Source organism: Camelus bactrianus, chromosome 22, assembly GCF_048773025.1.
Source record: "Camelus bactrianus isolate YW-2024 breed Bactrian camel chromosome 22, ASM4877302v1, whole genome shotgun sequence".
NCBI classification, from domain to species: Eukaryota; Metazoa; Chordata; class Mammalia; order Artiodactyla; family Camelidae; genus Camelus; species Camelus bactrianus.
This window is the reverse complement of record NC_133560.1, coordinates 4229852-4248150: the sequence shown is the minus strand read 5'-3', so window position 1 is coordinate 4248150 and position 18299 is coordinate 4229852. Positions and strand designations below refer to the sequence as shown.

The 18299-nt window shown below is 42.8% G+C and overlaps 1 pseudogene; it reads left to right on the top strand.

The window, feature by feature from the left end:
* The window catches only part of LOC141574702 (trafficking protein particle complex subunit 9-like), a 62945-nt pseudogene extending 45727 nt beyond the window's left edge, over positions 1-17218 (top strand).
* Positions 17219-18299: the final 1081 nt, after the last annotated feature.

The following is an 18299-nucleotide window of genomic DNA, read 5'->3' as shown; positions in this document are numbered from 1 at the left end:
GGTAATTAACCAACATTGACAAACGATGGTACACATTGCATTTAAGAGCTGGCCGGCTGAAAACTTAGGTATTGGACAGGTGGAATACATAGGCAAGTGGTCAGGTGGATGGGAGAGAGATGGAGCCTAGGCCTGGGCCCAGATTCTGGTTTAAATCGCCATTTCCTCACCATAGGGCCTTGGACTAGAATGTAACCTCTCCTAACATGTTGGTGAATCTGTGAAATGGGCATGATAATATTCGTTTCTTCCTGGGATTGTTGTAAGTTCTAAAGAGTATTGTAGCACACATGGAGCACTTAACACACTGGCACTTAGCAGTGTTCACTGTGTGCGGCCGCCCCGCTTGGCGTGTGTCAGAGCCGTAAAGGCAGCATGTGTCTGTTGAGGATGCACTGGTGGCCCCTTGAATAGGTTGTGAATTTGGGGATTTCATTTAATCCTTGTAACTCTGTGTGTCATGGGCAGTTATTTTCATGGACAGATGAGGAATCTCAAGGTAAAGAAGACTGTGTAATTTGCCCAAAGTCAGACCATAATTTTGGGTGCAGGGTCCTCGGTTCAGCATGGGCCCCAGGGCCTTCTGCCCTCTCCGTTCAGCACCAGAGCCAGATGTGTGGTCGGCTGTTTCCCAGCCCAGAATATCCGTCAGGCCGCAAGACACACCTGGCCCTGCGCCTCTTGAGCAAAAACTCCGGAGGAGAGGCAGTTACAAAAGGGATAAACATAAAAACAGAGGACAGCAAACTGTGATCAGCACTGAGAAGGAATGGAACACATCTCGCCGTGCAGAGCTGGGAGCTTTCCCGTCGGGGCTGCTCTGGGGGCGTTCATCTCAGCTAAACAAGTTCTGCTGCTGCACCAAGGCAGGAAGGCAGTGAGCGTGTGGCCAGGTAGACAGGGCCTTGTTAATCATACTCATTCCCCATTAAGCTGCAGCTGTCACGGGCACTTACCTAGTAAACAGATGTCAGCCATAATCATCACGCACTTTTCTTGGTAGTTTTATTGGCCCACCTTTGAGATGAGGTCATTGAAGCTGGGGAGTTTGCTGCATGCCTGTGATTACCTTGGAAATACCCCCACTGGTCTTTCAACCTAAACTGGTTTGGCTGTCATGTCCCAGCCCTGTGAATGGCATCGTGTTGCTTCTCCCAAGTGGCGCAAATGACTGACATTGATATTCTTAATTCGTAGGAAATGGTATGTGAGAATAAGAGAAAAAGATAGTAAGGAATTGTATGGAAAACTAGAACAAAATCCAATTCTTCCCCAGCTGGGGGAGCGTACCCTGTGTCACTCACCCCACTCACTGCCTGTCACCTCTTCCCTGCCGTCTCCGCGTTCAGAAGCCACTCTGAGTCTTTGAAGAACAGTTTGCCTCATGACACTGTTGACTAGGACCTGCGACCTCTCTGTCCCTGGTTAACTCTCTCTTCAAAGCCACTTAAATTTTTTGCAGGCTCCTCCACTCAGATGTAAGAATAGCCTCTTTCAACTTCTAGATGCAGCTCCTTAATGAAGATCTTGGGAAGGAAAACTAGCCAAAACCTGGGAGGTGTGCACACAGTGAGTGCAAACTCAGCACTTTATGAAGTTCAGAATCAGATGGATGGGTGACTCAGGAAAGGCTTTTTTAAGGTAACAAGGGGAAAGTGAAAGGATGCAGGCTGTGTGAGACTGAATCATCTCGGTCCCAGCCAGCAAGGCACTTGCGTTCAGGATGGTGTGTGGGGAGTGAAGAGTTCTCACAAAGAAAGAAGTGGTGGGATGTGAGGGAGGACAGTTAGGTACTTTACTGTGGAGGGAAAAATTGGGTTGAACATTTCCTGGTTGAACAAGAGGACTGTGACATGACGTGCTTGTATTTTGGAGAGAAGGGTTTTGTGGGGACAGACCTAGGGAGAACGCTCTGTGGCTGGGGAGTCAGCACAACAGAGAACCACAGAGAACGGGGCAGACCCCAAAGCCCCTGCTGGGGAAGAGGCTGCCCGCCAATTCGAGCCCTGGGGGCTGCTTCTGTCCCTTAGCTGGGGCCTCAGAGCTCCCTTCACAACCCAGTCCTGTTGATATAAGAAAAAAGAAAACGTGAGGCATAAGAAGGGCTGTGTCCCAGGCTTTTTTTGAGCCCTTGGGATGTGCCCCACCAGATTTTGTTCCTTGGCTTCGTGCAGTAAAGTATTCAAGAACAAGCCAGTGTTGAGTAAAGGTAGATTTATTCAGAGAGATACATTGAAAGGCAAGAGAAACGTCACGAGGTGTGGGGGTTTGATGCTCAGATTAAAAGTAGGTACACACTCCACAGACAGAGTGTGGGCCTTCTCCGAAGAGGGAGAGAGAGGGGTGACCGCGAGGTGGCGCTGTGTTGCTGGTTTTCATGGGCTTGGTGTTTTCTTATGCTAATAAGTAGAAGGACCAGCCTAAGGGCAAGGGGCTGGGATTCCCAGGGAGTTGGCCATTTCCCACCCTGTGAACTTTTGTGGCTAGCCTTGGGACTGCCATTGTGCCTGGGGGCGTGTTATTCACCATTTTACTATTACAATGGATGTATAATGAAGCTCAAGCTCTGCTAGAAGTTAAATCTCTTCATCCTGAGCCTCAAGGCCTACTGGGGGTTGAATCCTTCACCATTTTGATGTTAATTGCTGTGGCCTTCCTTGAATGGCTGTGCTCTGCCCCCTTCCATCCTGTCTCACTGTGATGACACAGAGAGAGCAAAGGCCGGGCCCTGCCTGTGCTCCTGCATTTAACAGAGGGAGGGGTGTGGTGGGCTGAGGATGACTCTGAGTGGTGAGAAGGATGTTTCAGCTTTTCCCATGTGAGACATGGGTACCTGCCAGCAGCCATCGCAGATTTATCTCACGGGCATTATCGCTTGTGTTGTTACAGAAACAACAGGCCAGCCAAGAAACAAACACTCTGATTTATTACGCCGGCGGACTCAGAGGGGCTTCTGTTCCGAAGCTCTGAGCACCTCCAAGACCTGCACATGAGGTTTTATAGGGTTAATTACAAGTATGGGGTTTTAGCCAATAAGGCTCAAACAACAAATAGCAAGGAATCAGTACACTGGAACTTATCAATTTGGAACAGATCACGTTACTGACAATTGTTGACCTTGAATTTATGAGTTAGCTTATTAGCCCAGTAAACTGACACTAAACTTCAGATTTACGAGTTAGCCCGGCAGAACTTAGATCACTAAACCGACACTTATCACACTAAGATTTGTGACTTAGCTCGTTAGCCCAGCTGGGCTTTTCCTTCACAGTGTCACTCATCTTTTCTATTTTTCTTTTTTTTAAAGTGTATAATCCAAATTTAATATCAGGGTTTTTTTTGTAAGGAAATTTCTCTTTTTCTTTTCTTTGGGGCTCTTTTGGGGGGGTAGGTAATTAGGTGTATTTATCTGTGAGTGGAGGCCCTGGGGCTTGAACCCAGGACCCCGTGCACGCTAAGCACATGCTCTACCACCCACCCCATGATCTTTTTCTTTTTGCTTTAGCTGCCAAGAATCTTACATCTGAATTTCTAGTCGGCCTTTAACACTTGCCCTGACTTCATGGAATCCATTTTTATGAATTTACCTCCCCCTGGTTTCATTTAAATATTGGATCTCCATTTTCTCTTCACTCTCAGTTTTGCCTTTTTGTTGTTATGGTTGTTAAGCTGTGTTTAAAAAAATTGTTTAATTTCTCTTTTAGCAGGAGGCTGAAAGTAAATAAATATGTAAACAAACAGCACACTTAAATGCTTTTATATATTCTAAGCTGTTTAGTAGTTATTTAAAAACCGAATTGAATATTAAATTGATAACATTTTAAAATTATTTTTTAATTTTTTACAAAGATATAGCTGATTTAAAATATGATATGTTTCAGGTGTACAATAGATGCTCCATTTATAGTTACTGTAAAACATTGGCTGTATTCCCTGTGTTGTAAGGTACATCCCTCTAGCATGTTTGCATTACATGTTGCAGTTTGTATAAGAAAGTTGGGTAATGCAGAGTCTGGGACGTGGCTGTGTCTGACCCAGGTTCACGCTCACCCTGCCTGTCAGAGCCCAGGCCTTCACTACTGTCTGCAGGGGAGCGAGTGGAGGCAGCCCTCATCAGCGCTGGCACCACCCTCTGAGCGGCAGTGACAGCAGTGTCTGTGTGTGGACGTGCAAAGTGTTGTTCCAGGAGCTTTACAAGCATTTCTGCATTTCATAATTAAAGCCCTCCTGTGAGGAATCATTTTATGTTTTTAATGAATAATACATTTTATTTTGATTTTGATAGACTTCAAAACTCCGGAAAATTTACAGGAGTATTACAGTAAACGCTTAGATACAGTTCACCTTAAATGGCACTACTTGCCCTTTTGTGTCTGGCTTATTTTAGCATAAAGTTTCAAGGTTCATCCATATTGTAGCCTGAGTCAGTGCTTTATTCTTTTTGTTTGATAATATCCTTTTTCTTTTTTTTCGTTTTTGGTCTACTTAAAAATATTTTCATTGAAGTCTAGTCAGTTTATAATGTTGTGTCAGTTTCTTGTGTACAGCACAACACTTCAGTTAAATAGGAACATACCTGTATTCATTTTCATATTCTTTTTAAACACAAGTTACTATAAGATATTAAATATATTCTCCTGTGCTATACAGTATAAACTTGCTGTTTATTCTTTATATACTCAGTATCTGCAAATCTTGAACTCCCAATTTATTCCTTCCCACACCCTCTCCTCTCTGGTAACCATAGTTTGGTTTCTATGTCTCTGTGTCTCTTTCTGTTCTGTAGATAAGTTTATCTTTTTGTTTCTTTGTTTTGTTTTGTTTTGTTTTGTTTAGATTCCACATGTGAACGACCTCATATGGTATTTTTCTTTCTGTTTCTGGCTTACTTCACTTAGAATGACATTCTCCAGGTCCATTCATGTTGCTGCAAATGGCATTATTTTATTATTATTTTATGGCTGAATAGTAGTCTATTGGAGAAATATACTACAAACTCTTTATCCAGTCATTTGTCAGTGGACATTTAGTTTGTTTCCATGTCTTGCTATTGTAAATAGTGCTGCTGTGAACATTGGGGTATAGGTGTCTTTTTGAATAACGGATCCTTCTGGATATATGCCCAGGAGTGAGATTGCTGGGTCATATGGGGGGTCAATTTTTTGTCTTTTGAGGAACCTCTATACAGTTTTCCACAATGGCTCCACCAAACTGCATTCCCACCACAGTGTAGGAGGGTTCCCAATTCTCCGCAGCCTCTCCAGCATTTACTGTCTGTGAACTTCTGAATGATGGCTATTCTGAATGGTGAGAGGTGATACTTGATTGCAGTTTTGATTTGCATTTCTCTGATAATGATATTGAGCATTTTTTCATGTGCCTATTGGCCATTTGTATGTCTTCTTTGGAGAAATGTTTCTTTAGGTCTTCTGCCCATTTTTGGATTGAATTGTTTGTTTTTCTTTCTTATTAAGTGTAAAAGCTGTTTACATATTCTGGGAATTAAGCCCTTGCCAGTTTCATTTATTGCCACTATTTTCTCCCATTCCATAGATTGTCTTTTTGTTTTGCTTTTTGTTTCCTTTTCTGTGCAAAAGCTTGTAAGTTTAATTAGATCCCATTTGTGTATTTTTGCTTGTATTTCTATTGCTTGAGTAGACTGCTCTAGGAAAACATTGCTGAGATGTATGTCAGATGTTTTGCCTATGTTTTCTTCTAAGAGGTTTGTAGTGTCTTGTCTACATGTTTCAGTCTTTAAGCCATTTTGAATTCATTTTTGTGTATGCTGTGAGGGAGTAGTCTTACTTCATTGATTTACATGCAGCTGTCCAGTTTTCCCTACACCATTTGCTGAAGAGGCTGTCTTTACTCCATTGTATGTTCTCACCTCCTTTGTCAAAAATTCAATGACCAAAAGTTTGTGGGCCTATTCTTGGTAATTTTGTTTATCCATTCATTGATGGATGGATATTGTTTGTAACCTTTGGCTACTCTGAATGATACTGCCATGAATATTGATGTGCAAGATTTTGTGAGAATATGTTTTCATTCTGTTGGCTGTACAGTTGGCCCGCCATATCTGTAGTTTCCACTTCATGGATCCAGATGGCTGGTTGTAAAGGGACTCGAACATCTTTGGATTATGGAATCCAGGGTGGGGGGTTCCTGAAACGAACACCCCCGAGGATACTGAGGGAGGACTCTATATGTAGGAGTGGAATTGCTGAGCTATATAACTCTAACCTTTTGAGGAAACACCAGGCTTTTCCAAAGAAGCTGCACCATTGCCCCTTTCCAACGGCTGTGTATTGAGGGTTCCCATTTCTCTGCCTCCTGACCGACACTTGTTATTGTCCATGTTTTGATTATAACCATCCTAGTGGGTTTAAAATGAGATATCATTTTGATTTTGAGTTCGCTAGTGATGCTGAGCATCTTTTCATATGCTTATTGGCCAATTGTGTATCTATTTAAATCCTTGGCATATTTAAAAATTGGGTCGATTTTCTTTGTATTGGTCAGTTGTAAGCATTTGTTTCATATCCTGGATAGTAGTCTTTTATTAGATATATGCTTTGTAAAATTTTCCTCCTATTCTGCAGATTGTCATTTCACTTTACTTTTTTTAAACATTAAAATAATTTCTTTATAGGGGAGGTAATTAGATTTATTCATTTTATTTTTCTTGCTATGCACGCACTCTATCAATTGAGCTACCCCCTTCCCCTTTCATTTCACTTTCTTGATGATGCCCTTTGTAACAAATGGTTTTAATTATGATGAAGTCCATTTTATCTTTTTTTTCCACTTGTGCTCTTGGTATTGTATCTAGGAAGCCATAGCCTATCCTAGGACCACAAAGATTTGTACTATGTCTTCTTTTAGAAAATTTATACATTTAGTTTTTATGTTTCTGTCTGTGATCCATTTTGAATTAATATTTTATTTGTTATATAAAATATGGGGGTCCAGATTCCAGATTCATTCTTCTGCCTTCAGATACCCAGGTGTCTCTGCACCATTTGTTGAATAGACTATTCTTTCAATGGAGTGTTGTTGGCACATTTCTGGAAAACTGACTGTAAATGTAAGTTTCCCCCCTGGATTTTTTATTGTGTCTCATAGATTTATGCATCCAAACTTATGCCAGTACCATAATGACTTGAGTACTATAGATTTGTAGTAACCTTTGAGTGAGTCCTCCAACTTTGCTCTTCTTTTTCAAGATTGTTTTGGCTGACCTGGGTCCCTTGCACTTCCATATGAATTTTGGGATCAGTTTTTCAATTTTTGCAAAGAAGTCAGCTGGAATTTTGATAGGGATTCCATTAAATTTGTAGATCACTTTGGGGAGTCTTAACATTTTTAACAATATTGTCTACCATTCCATGAACATGGGATGCCTTCCATATATGTAGATCTTTTAAACTTTTTTTGGTGATACTTCAAAATGTTCAATGTACAAATCTTGTAAAATTTTGTTAAATATATCTCTCATTTTATTTTTAATGCTGTTGTAATTGGAAAGGCTGAGCTTCCTAAGGGTGGGACTAGATATCAATTTATTTATTTCTAGGATTCCTACACAGCAAATACCCTAGATGTATATTTGCTTCTTAAATCTATCCACAATTCTTCCCACCCCCGTGTCATAAGAAACCAAGACCCAGGTTAAGCTACCTGAACACCTATGTGGAAGTGAGAAATGAGACCTTTGTTTGGGGCTTTGTGCAGATGATACTGAGAGCTTATTCAGGATGGCTTCATCTTAATTTCTTTTAAACAATTCTTTCAGTGTATATAGTCAGATATATTAAGAACATGCCCTTTTGATGTGCGGAGGAGCTAAGACTATAATTTTCAAATAATTTCTAGTGAGAGGGTTGTACTTGAAATCTAATTTGCATCAATCTTTGAAGATTTATGTTTCATGAGCTTTGACTATATAATACCTGTCTTTATTCAATAACTACAACTAAATGCTCAAGCAACATGTAAGAGTTTGAGCAAACTGCCCCAGCCCCGTAGTGCTGGTTGGCTGCAGTTGTAACTGGAGTCAAGGCTTACCTATCCCAGTACGCTTGGGCTGATCTGCTCAAAGGGGTTCGTCCAATAGTTTGTCGGTAGTCTTTTGGACAAAGCCATAAAGCATTGATTTAAGGTTGCTGGATTGGAATCTATTTTATTAATATTAAGTAAGCACATATTGAGTGCTTACTGTATGTTGGGAATTGTCCCTCAGCCTCACATGAATATTATTTCACATAAAACCTCTCATATTTCCTTGTTATTCTCAGATAAGGAGACTGAGGATTAGGTCTTCTCTCTTTTGGGGGGAGCTCATTATCAATGATGGGAAGTTGTAAGGAAAAAGATTGATTCATCCTGAGAAAATATTTTTCTGAGAGTCAGCATTGAAGAGGGTGACCACTGAAGAGGGTGATCATTGTTCGAGTGAGGCGAGCCCCGGGTTGTACTGAGTCAGCATCCCTGTCCTGGACACGGCACGTGTAGGTCTGTGTGGTGGGTGAGGCGGCGCGGCTGCGCAGGGAACGCGGATGCCGGGCCGTTGGGCTGTGCTCGAGATTGGTGGGGCTTTCTCCTAAGGGCAGTGGACCGTCATTGACAGATTTTAAGTAGGGGAGTGGGGTGCTCTCGTAGATCACTTTTGTCTTGTAGAATGCTTAGAAACATTTAGAAGGCTCGGCAGGAGGTGATGTGATGAATCAGAGTAGGGTGGCTGCGAGGTGTAGCAGTGTTCAGTTTTCAAGTGGTTTTCAGTCCCAGGTTTGTGGCTCAGGAGCCGTGTCACTTTGGATGACATACTCAAGGAAGTGAAACAATTTATCTAATCAATTGAAGCAGTGATGTACCGACTTCCCGGGACTGCTGTGGAGATCCAGTGAGATTACATGTGTGCAGTGTGCAGCGTGGTCCCCAGCACAGAGTCAGTGCTGAGGGAGTGCCAGTGAGTACCTGGTTGGACAGGTGTGGGTGGTGGGACTCGGTGACTGAGGAAATTGGGCCCTGAAGGAGGGGTCCAGTCACATCTGTGAGTGATGGGCCTGAGCTGGGAGAGGCAGGGAGACCTTCCCCCCCGACCAGGAGTACTGGGCAGGACGGTTATGGGAGGAGAACCGTGAAGTCATTTATTTGCAGGTGGAGTTGGAGGTGCCCTTGAGACATCTAAGTGCAGTGTCACAATCACAGAGGAGGTCTGGGCCTGGGCTGTGCATTTTCCTATAATCTCAATCCCTGAGGACGCTGAGGTATTGATCACTGAACATGAAGACATACTTTACAGGACAAGTGAATAGTGGTATCATCTCTGTCATCAAAGCTCACGTCTCTTTATTCATCACTCACTTTGCTAATTGGGTACTTAGAGAGCTCACTTCACCGTCCTCACCTGGGCTCAGGCTCCACAAAAAGGAGCTGGTGAGTCTCCCTCTTTTCCAGAAGATGACACATTTTGCTGGTAGCCTTCTGTACCTCGCCAGACTTAGAATTTTAGTTTGTTCATTTAATTCTATCTTCTGTTGTCCATCTCCTGACAGGAGAGGGGTTTTACCTCATGGTCAGGTTTCAATTAGCTGTTACTGAGAATTGCTGATCTGATCCATAGTGTATGTATTCTATTAACTTTGTAGAGTACTTATCATTTTTCTGTCTTTGCCCTTTAATTTTTTTTGCCCCTTCAATGTTCTATCCTATTTGGGGCCTTATTTTATTTTTTAATTAAAAAATGTCTGTTAGCAGTTAAGAAAACAAAAGCAAAGGAAAAATGCACATGATAGCTAAATTTAGAAAATATCTAGTGTGTTTTCTGTCTCGGCAATGGAGGGTTCTAGAAACTCGTGAAAACCTTCATTACATAAGTTCCTTATGATGCTGATTAAGAAATAAGACCTTCCTTCCTCATCTTTCAAGCTGCACAGCAAATTGTCAAGAAAGTGAGGGGAAATCCTCAGAAGCCAAGACAAACCAGAAAGCAGGGATTCTGGGAGATACGTGAGCCTTAGAAGCCCTGGGGGGCCGGTTCGCTCCTGAACTGAGTTTCAGTTGCCTTGACAGGAGGGCAGGAGGTGAGCCCGAGGCCTCTCACACTGGGAGTTGAATGGCTGTTCTTATGTAAGGCCAAGCACATCCTGAGAATCCTGCTTTATAAAAGGGTGAATTAGAAAGAAAAGTAAAAAAGCATTCCTCAAGGCAAGGAAGTAAGGAAAGTCAATTTTTTTGGAAGCGGGGAAAAATAACATATCCAATGTAAGTATTTAGTTTAAATCTGTTCTGGCATGAGAGTGACAACAAACTCCTGGCAGAAAATCACAGCTCCTCCCGGAAAGAGAAGTTGTGTTTTGAATGAATCTGTGGACAGCCATTCCAAAAAAGGCCTCCAGAGTCTTCTGGATCAAGATACTGGACCCAAACACCTCCCTTCCATGGTCTCATTTAAATAACCAGAAAGGTTTTAAAGGAAAGAAGCCATAATCATAGTTCTGTTTATTGACACTACCCTGTGCTAGGAATTCAGAGGTGACTATGGAGTTGTCTCCTCTTTTATGGACCTTACTTTCTATTTGACATAGTTGGGGAACTTGGTGGAGGGAGGTGTTAGTCTGTTGCAATTAGCCAGGAGAGGAGATTAAGAAAGCAGTGAAGGGTGGGTGACAGTTTTAGCTGAGGACAGTCCTGTTCAGTTGGTTTCTAATTGCAGGCTCGTTGAGTTGTCACTGGAGGGAATTGATCTTATGGAATTTGGACTTAACTCAGGCCTCTTCAGAATGGACAAGTGAACCTGGAGAAAGACAGTCAAATCTGTGCAGATATTAAAGTCCACGTGAACGTGCTGTATCCCTGAGCCAAAGATAGGACAAGTAGGCAGCAATTCTTGAGGACAGAGGAGTGGTTTTTAAGGTTCTCCAAGGATGAATCCCAGGGAACCGAGATGGCCAGTTGTCAAACTGTGACTTTGCTCTTTGGACGGTGTGCCCACCGAGGGTATTGGCCGTTTATAGGTTTCCATTTCTCGTTAATACATGTCAGGTGATGAGGACGTGGGCACAAGCGTTTGACAGCTTGTCGAGGCGACTTTGGGTACCTGCCTAGAAGCGCGGGCACAGCTACGGCTGCGTCATACAACTTGCCGCCCATCCTGCTCCCCGGCTCCGTGATCACAGCAGAGTGGTTCCTTGAAGACCTGTCCGTCTCCACTGTGACATCGTAACCAAACAAAGACTGGGGCGTATTAGCTTGGCTTTGTTCTTTTCCATCCTTCCCTTCGAATGATGATGACTGATAGTGGACCCAGTTACGTTTGCAGATGATTTACAAGTAGGGCTCTCAGTACAAACCTTGTAATCCCCACTGTGTGATCTAGAGAAGAAAGTTACATTCTTTCCAAATTGTTTTGATGCACTTATGTGGGAAAATGATGTACGTTTGAATATGTATTTCCTCTCTGAATCATCATGGCTAGAGATGAATATTTGTAGACATGGAATGAGTTTTCTGTATTTGAACTGTATGGTCCCCTAAATTCTCCCCAGCTTTTTAAAGTCATCATTTGAGTGCTACCTCCAGAGTGCCCCAAAGTTTCCACCACTGCCTGATCTTCGGACACTGTGAGTTTCAAAGATGAAGAAGGCTGCTGGCTGTTGAGGCATTCTCTGGCACATCTCTGGCTGGCTGATGTGGGCTTAACACCCAAGACTTGGCAGACAGTAACTAACAACGGTCACGTCCATTTCTGGAACACTCATGGATGATTTTACACCTATGCTAGTGGCATACGTTATTTCATTTAGTTTTCCCAACAATCATAATTCGATTTTATCACCTGTATTAAAAAGGAAACTGTCAAAGCGAGTGACGTGCAGACTTTGGACTGGAACACGGGTCTTTCTGATCCCTGTCTCCGTTCCCTCCCCGGCCTATCCTTCCAAATGGCCAGGAGACTCTTCCTCAGTCTTGAGTTTCCCGCTGATGTTAACACTCTCTTTGTTTCTGGAGAGGAAAACAAGTCTAAACTTACTTTACAGTTGGAAATAGAATGGAGAGTTAACGTTGGAAGCCGGGAGAGTCTGTCCTGTGATGAAGCGGTCTCCGAGCAACTTCCACTGGGACGTCACGTCACTGTCTGGGACCCTTGCACAGCCTGTGCACAGGTGATAAGCCAGATGTGCCGAGCAGTCCTCCCGGACAGGGCAGTGCGTTGGAAATGAGTTTGGGGATTTGGTTTCATTACATAGGTTCCTGAGGGCCTTGGCCTGGCACTTCGAGTGGGAACATTCCCTGTCCCACAGACTCGTGCTGTTGGTCCGTGCAGACCTGACTTGGCCTCAGCCTGAGGCTCAGGGCCTGTGGAGATGTGGAGCATTTTAGTCCAGTGTCTGCCGGAGGCTCTGACACTTCTGGGCCGTGGGACTTTGTCCAGGATGATAATAATTCCTCCCCGAGTTTCAGATTTCCTTGCCTGTGAGCCGGGGTAGTAATAGTTTCTGAAATGATTGTAATGACTTAGTAACGGGCGCAGCGTGTGCTGGCAGGTAGCTGGTGTTTAAGGAGCAGAAGTTGCAGTCACTCTGTCAGCTTCTCACTGTGTGCTCTGTGCTTTGAGAGGTTGTGTGTTTGGTGAAAGTCCCGCCCAAACCCTAGGGTCTAGATGAACTGTTGTTCCTTTACTTTCCCTTCCTTTTCCTCTTTCCCTTTTCTGTGTCCCATGTTTAGTTATCAGATTCCTCTGTTTCAGGGAATATGGGACTTTCTAATAAAAGAACAGGCGGAACGTGGAGAGGTGGGGCCCAGAGGGGGTCAGGAGCGTTTGCACAGCGCTGCTTCCCTGCATTTCTGCATCCGGTCCCATCAGTGCATGAAGTCAGCCGTCCTCTTCCTTCCTGTGTCATTGGGTCTCTGTTTTAAGGGAAAAGTTTTTTACGGGTCTTTTTTCACTTACATGTTTCGTTCAGATGTTTGTTGCTTTTCTCCCTGTGCTTCAGCTTTCCGAGGAGAGAATTCAGCAGTGCAGCATCCTCTCCGAGCTCTATGAGTTGATCGGCTTCCACCGCAAGTCCGCCTTCTTCAAGCGGGTGGCCCCCGTGCAGCGCGCGGCCCCCGGCATCCCGGAGCCTGGCGGGAAGGCCTGCTACCGACTCCTTCTGCAGTCGCTTCCTGGCTACAGTCTGTCGTTGTTTCCGCAGGACTTCAGCAAAGGTGTTGGAACTAAAACATCGCATCAGTCCCATTAACCATGCCTGGTTTGGGCCCTGCTGTCCTGTCTCATCAGGGTGAATTGTGATTCGTTTAGAACAGGGCTCAGCAGACTTTTTCTGTCAAGGGCTTGGGAGTAAGTATTTCAGTGTCTGCAAACCTCCTGATCTCTGGTGCAGCTGTTCAGCTCTGCTGTTCAGACGCCAGAGCAGCCGGACATTCCACACACCCTCAGAGCTTTATTAACAGCGGTGGCTGGGGCTGGATTCGGTGTATGAACAGCAGTTGGTCCCCACAGCCTCCTCACTATTGACGCCTGCACCAGAGCGTGCATTTGCGACAATGGGTGAACCTTCACTGACACGTCATCATCACCCAGAGCCCAGACTTGACACTAGGATTTACACTTGGTGGTGTGCACTCTGTGGGTTTGTACAGATGTGCAATGACATGTATCCACCGTCACAGCATCATACAGAGTAGTCTGTCTTAGTGACCTTAAAGTGCTCCGTGCTGCACCTCATTCATTGCTCCTTCCCCTCTAGCCTCTGACAGTAACTGATCTTTTAGTCTCTGTGGTTTTCCCTTTCCCAGAACACCATACAGTTGGAATCAGACAGTTGCGGAACCTTCCCAGATTGGCTTCTTTCACTTAGTAATAAGCATTTAAGGTTCCTCCATGTCTTTCCATGCCTTGATAACTCATTTCGTTTTAGCACCAAATAATAGTCCATTTTCTGGCTGGACCACAGTTTATCCATTCACCTACTGAAGAACAGCTTAGTTGCTTCTGAGTTCTGGTGATTATGAATAAAGCTGCTATTAACATCTGTATGCAGATTTGTGTGTGGACATAAGTTTCCATTTCGTCGAGTAAACACCAAGGAGCACAGTTGCTGGATCATATGTTAGAAGTACATCTAGTTTTGTAAAAAACTGCCAGACCGTCTTCCAAAGTATCTGGGCCATTTTACATTCCCACCAGCAATGCATGAGAATTCCTGACGCTCCACATCCTCACCAGCATTCGGTGCTGTCAGTGTTCTGCGTTTTGGCAGTTCTGACAGGTGTGCAGTGGTACCTCGCTGTTCCAGTCTGCATCCCCTTGATGACAGATGCTGTGGAGCATCTTTCCATAGACTTCTTTGGCATCTAGTTTTCTTCTTTGATGAGGTGTGTGTTCAGGCATTTTGCTCATTTTTTAATCAGGTTGTTCATCCTTCTTGTTGAGTTTAAAGAGATTTTGGTATATTCTGGATATCAGCCCTTTATCAATGTGTCCCTGCCCTTCACCTGCAGCACCGGAGTTGTCCTTTGGGTCTCAGTGGAGTGTCAGCTCTTCAAAGATGTTCCCTGTCTTCCCTCAGCCTAAATACTTTCCTTGTATTTTTCACTTTCATTGACTCATTTTGTTCTTTTTAAATAGCATTTCCCATAATTTGTAAGTACATTAAAAAAAGGGCAATGATTGAACACCGCCTCCCCCACCAGGCTGTGTGCCCTGTGAGAGCAGATGCCCTATCCCCACTCATCATTTCCCATGACAGCACATGGCACATGTCCATGTAAAAGTGTGTAACGTGGGGCCAAACCTGATGGGCAGCTATGACGACATGTCTTGGCTACCATTTATTGAGTAGACTTTGTTTCTGATCTTAATTATTGAATCACATGAATGAAACTTGTTTGTTTTGAAAAAGAAAACAACAAAGCACACCTCCATGTGATTGGTACTTTCTACTTAGCCTTCTGACCCAGGAGGGGATGTTCACCATCATTTTGTGGAGGAGGTTGGGGAGGTAAAGTAAGAGAGTGAGATCAAATAAAGTAAAAATGATAACTATCAGTTGGCTTTATTTTCACTAAGACATAATAGGTACTTTAAACCCTATCTCAGCTGTTGTTCTGTTGTTTTAAACATTTCTCATAGAATTAAATGGAAGCCCACTAAACCCTGAAAGGGAAATTGTGTGCTCAGTTCCTGAAAAGTGTTTATGTCTATTTTTTGAAATGCACATTTTCCCTGCTGGTTACAGAAATTCGCGGCGGGAACACAGCCTTGCGCTGTGTGTGTCTGACGGCTTCACGGGCTGCTCACTGTCATTTTCATTTTCTTGTGTTGCAGTGTATGAAGGTTTTCCATCAGACCGTTTTCTCAGCCCTTTTGTGAATGAGGGATTGAATTTTCCACAGGAAATATTATGAAAGAGAGTGACAAGGCATATGGGTTTCCCAAAAAGCAATAGTTGATGTAATAAACTCTCACTATGGTGAACTTTTTTAATACAAGCCAGTTGAAAATTTTATCACTAGGTCGTATGCCACAAATCTGTCTTAAGAATAAAAAGATTCAAATTTTATAGAAGAAGCAGTTTGAATCAAGTAGAAATTATGATTTGTACAATATTTGTTGTTAGAACTTATACTCAGTCTTATCATAATTTCCTGTGGTAGGAAATGGATCATTATGTGTTTATTAAAAAAACAAATCCACTAGGTTCTATTTGCCCCATTCTTGATGCGGCAGTGCTGAGGTGAGTTAAGTTGCGCCACTGAGGAGTGTTAGCTAGGTTTTCCGGACATTGATTTCAGCCTCTTTATCTTTTTTACAATCTCTTCTTTTTTATCGGCCTTTGGTCTTTTGACAACGTGGAAATACTCCACGGATCTGCCTTTCCCTTTTTTCCTGTCTTTGTGGGAAAAGATTTCTGAAAGACAAACTACTAGGATATTAAGGATTTTGTGTGGGGTAAGTTTGGTCAGTTCTAAGGATTTCAATTAATACGTATTAATACTTGCTATTCAGCTAACGACAGTAAAATTATAAACTAACTTAAGTATACATCAGTAAGTATAGTACAATAAGCCTATCACCGAGATTAAGGAATTCACAAACTTTTCCATATTTCCTTTATTCAGACCTTTGTTCTTTTATTTGTCCTTTGTTGAAGTATTTGACAGCAAATCCAAGAAGACATGTCATTTTACCCTATGTACTCAAGTAGGTATGTCTGAGAAATGAGGGCCTTTTCTTTGATCAGGTTTTTCCATTTGACCCATGTGCTTGTTAAGTACCAGCTGTATCAGGCATCTCACTAGGCATTAGGGATCCTTGGGGCAATGAGACAGTCCTGCCTCCCAAGGAAGTTAAGGGCTGATGGAAGAAAGCAACACAGGAGCTTGGGTGCCTCACTTAAGGTCCCTGCTGGATGACACCAATTGGACAAAATTTGTGCACAATAGAGTAGGATTCACAGAAGGGACTGGTCAGACTTGTAGGGCAGGCCGTGAGAGAGGCAGTCAGCAGGGCTACAAGAGGAGGACTCATTTGATCAGAATCTGAAATCCTTTCTGCCAACCTTTCTACCAAGCCCCCAGGGCCCATCACACACAACCCTGTGCTGTAACTGTTTTTGATTCCAGTTACCACATCTCCTTCAGGAAGGTTGTTAAGGTGGAAAATATTTAAAATCCGTAATTGTTGCCAGAAGGGACATAGAACAAGGAACATGGAAAGAACACAAATGTCTATCAGCACACGACTGGATAAAGACGAGGTGATACATATATACAATGGAATACTCCTCAGCCATAAAAGATGCCATTTGCAACAACATGGATATACCTGAAGACTGTTATTCTAAGTGAAGTAGGGTGGAAAGAGGAAGAAAAATGCCATATGGCTTCATTTATGGGGAATCTAATATTAATAACAATAATAATAAGACCACAAATGAACTAAATGTTATTTTGATTTCTTGAATATATGTAAGCACATCTGACTGTCCTTTGTGATTGGATTACCATATTCTGTTTATTATTCTTTTTTAGATGTCCTTAATCCTCTGGTAACTGTAATTTTAAAAATCTAAATCTCTAATCTGTTCTTAGAATGAATAATTAGTACATATATGTAAATTAAAAAATGCAGTATACTCTATACATGTATTTACATGCAATATGTGTATGTGAAGCTGAACTGTAATAATTCTACCTAATAAAATTGAAAAAGGAAAAAAATAAAAAATTTATTTAAAAAAATCACCCCTCTGTAGATATTAAAACGTTCATTTCTACGATCCTGTGAAAGACAGCATGGAAGTAGGTTTTTAAGATTTTCTCCTTGCTCCTCGGTGAGCAGCCTGGGTTGCAGAGCTTGGCCGCCACAGGCACCCAGTACTTGCCGGCTTGCTCCTCACTTGTTGGGAGGAAGGTTAGGTGCTTCAGGAATATTTATGATCTTAGAAGTTGCTGAAAACCCCACAGAGCTTCTGTTTACATGGAGTGTTTCTGTTAATATACCCCATTTTAGAAATTAGAACAGAAAATTTAAACCCAAGAACTGACAAGCACACACTGCCCCAGCACGTGGTCAAAGCAGTGCTGCCACGGTGGTGTGTGTTGGTTCTAGAAAAAATGCACCGTACACTCAAGAATGAGGGTGAACCCACAGATCTCATCTCAGCAATGCTATGAAGAGGTGGGACCCAAAGCTCCTAAAACAGTGCTGAAGTCCCCAGATGTCTCAGAACACACAGAGCCATGGGATCAAGAATCCACTGTCTCACGGATCATCAGCTGTGGAGACCACATCCTGGGTCAGGAGGAGCAGAAGCAGGGATAGCAGGCACACAGTCCTATTGACAGCAAAGTTTTAAAGGTGTTGAATTGACTGAAAGTTTGGCAAAGATTTGCATTTAGACTACTAAATTTCCTCTCCTCGAGACGTTAGAAGGATAACACTGATTAATAGAGGATGATTGTAATGGATTAATTATGATACTGATGACGTGGGCTGTGAACACTAACCCTGCACTCAGTGTAGACTAAACCTTTTATGTACACACTTCATTAGGTCTCCACACCCTTGCAACGTGGCATTAAGCACTCAGAAAGCCATGAAACCAGTGACTATAAAACAGTCACAAGCCTTCCTCTCCAGCATGAGGTAGCAAAACCAGCAAGGATTTTCAATGACAAAAGCCAAAATCATATACTTTTGGGAAAGAAAGCAAATGAAACTGAAGAACAATAAACCAAAAGAGCAGATGGAATGGAAAATTTTATTGAAAAAGCAATGATTCATTCAA